This window comes from Passer montanus, unplaced genomic scaffold (assembly GCF_014805655.1).
Source record: "Passer montanus isolate IOZ18808 unplaced genomic scaffold, ASM1480565v1 scaffold41, whole genome shotgun sequence".
NCBI classification, from domain to species: domain Eukaryota; kingdom Metazoa; phylum Chordata; class Aves; order Passeriformes; family Passeridae; genus Passer; species Passer montanus.
Window position 1 is genome coordinate 1,827,995 of NW_024368930.1, and position 2,365 is coordinate 1,830,359.

The window sequence follows — 2,365 nt, forward strand, 5'->3', positions numbered from 1 at the left end:
CCACGCCCCTCCCCGCGGGCCACGCCCACCGCGGGGCGGGGCCGCCGCTGGCCACGCGCCCGGCGCGTTTCAATCAAGGCTGGCCACGCCCTCGCGGCCACGCCCGGCGGAGGCCACGCCCCGTCCCCTCAGACGGGACGAGGGGTGAGGGACGCGCCCCGAGGCACAGCGGCTGCCGCCCAGAGACGAGCCACGGAGCCCCTGTCACCCAGACACGAACGTAATTACACCCAATACACCTCATAAGCACTGATCCTTGCGTGGGTCACTGGGGACGTGACGAGCACGACCCTTTTTGTCGTGTGGCTGCAGCCCCCCTAACCCCGAGTGCTCAGTGCGGGGCCTGGCACACATCAGGGCTGCCCGGGGAGCAGGGCGACAGAATACACAGATTTACTGGGGAAAGTGCCCCAAAAGAGCCGAGGGTTCATCTATTTTTCATTTTTTTCGAACACCCAGCTGCTCTGTCTGCTCCAGAGGGATGCATGCTACAGAGGAATTCATGAAGTGCGGCAGGCAAAGATTTAAAATACATTTCCGAGTGTCCCACTTGGCGCTGAGGAGGTTTTTAGGAGTTAAATGCAATCTGTAATGCTGTTAGCAAAGTGCTTAGTCTCCGCTAGACTCTGAGGTGAGCGCCTCCCTCCAGTAAATGGGATAAGGAGGAGGTGAGCTTCCATGGGCTCTCTGCTTTTTCCCCCAAAGACACACCGAGACCTGCTAAAGTCACTTCAGGTTCCATCACCACATCTGCATCGCACCCAGGGGCTTGTTTCCTTCGGTATAAAAATCATCCTGCCTCAATGGAGGACATTTCTAAAATAATTGCAGCTAAAATCATGTGTTTTGGTGGTTTTTTTTTTGTTTGTTTGTTTTTTGGGGTTTTTTTTAATTTTTTTTTTAAGTTCTCAAAATGTTCTCCCAGTCTAAAACGAGCAACCCCTACCTAGTCTCCGCTAGACTCTGAGGTGAGCGCCTCCCTCCAGTAAATGGGATAAGGAGGAGGTGAGCTTCCATGTGCTCTCTGCTTTTTCCCCCAAAGACACACCGAGACCTGCTAAAGTCACTTCAGGTTCCATCACCACATCTGCATCGCACCCAGGGGCTTGTTTCCTTCGGTATAAAAATCATCCTGCCTCAATGGAGGACATTTCTAAAATAATTGCAGCTAAAATCATGTGTTTTGGTGGGTTTTTTTTTTGTTTTTGTTTTTTTTTTTTTATATATTTTTTTTTTTAAGTTCTCAAAATGCTCTCCCAGTCTAAAACGAGCAACCCCTACCTAGGCTGAAATTTAGGTCAGTTATGTGGCAAATAAAGATTATTCCAAACCACGACAGAATGTGTAATATATACACGGTAATTACTTACCAGGTAATTCTGGAAGGTGAAATATCTTTGTTGGCAAATTTGAATGTTGCCTCACGCTGACTTGAAGCAGATTTATCTTCATGAAGTGGTCAAACCTGATAAGATCAAAAGTTTAAAATACAGATAATTAAGTCCTGCCCCTTCAAATAGATGGGTTGTTGGAGCCTCACTAATTTCCTGAAGTTTAAAAATCTCTGCCCATCAGCTGTGTGAACCACGAGGAAAAGGAATTTACCTTGTGCTCCTGCACAGATTTCCAGGTATTAAATCCCGGCCTTCCCACAGCCCTGGATGGAGTTTTGAACTGACAAAGGAGAGCTTATTGCTCAATCCCTGCTACTTTAATGTGATTTTTTTTTTGCAGTAAGATGTATCAGAGGCCGGTGTTTATCCGTGCGTGCCAAATATTCCTTTGTCTTGCAGGAGCTCAGCGTTTCTTTGGAACTCCTGCCCGCCACCTTGCACGATGTGACCGAGCCTGATCCCCAAACACTGCCAGTCCGAAGCACCGGAGCAGTTTAAGTATTGATCATCTCCAAATGGCAGCCAGGCCACGAGAACAAAGCAGAATTTTGCTGGAAATGGGTGTGGGAGGGATCAGCTTTTGCCACCCCAAATGACTCTTAACAATCCGTTAAAAATGTATTCTTTTTGCTATGCTCTGACGTTAGCGCTTTGAAAGACCTTGTATGGAAGAGTTTAAAACAAATTCAAGGCACACAAACGAATACAAATATTAAATTTGTATTTTTGCTCTTAACTTGGTATTCTTAAGGCCTCCCTGAGTCAGGTGTTGTGGTATTTCTTGTTCTCATGACACACAAAAACCCCTTATTTGCCCCCTCCCTCTTTAATTGTTTAAAAATTTTACTTTTCCATGTGAAATCTACTGCCCCCCTTGATCACAAGGGCTGCTCCCTTGAGCCAGGGCTCTGGATAACTGTAAACATGACTTACCAGAGAACACAGGAGCCACATGGTTTTTATCCACTGAG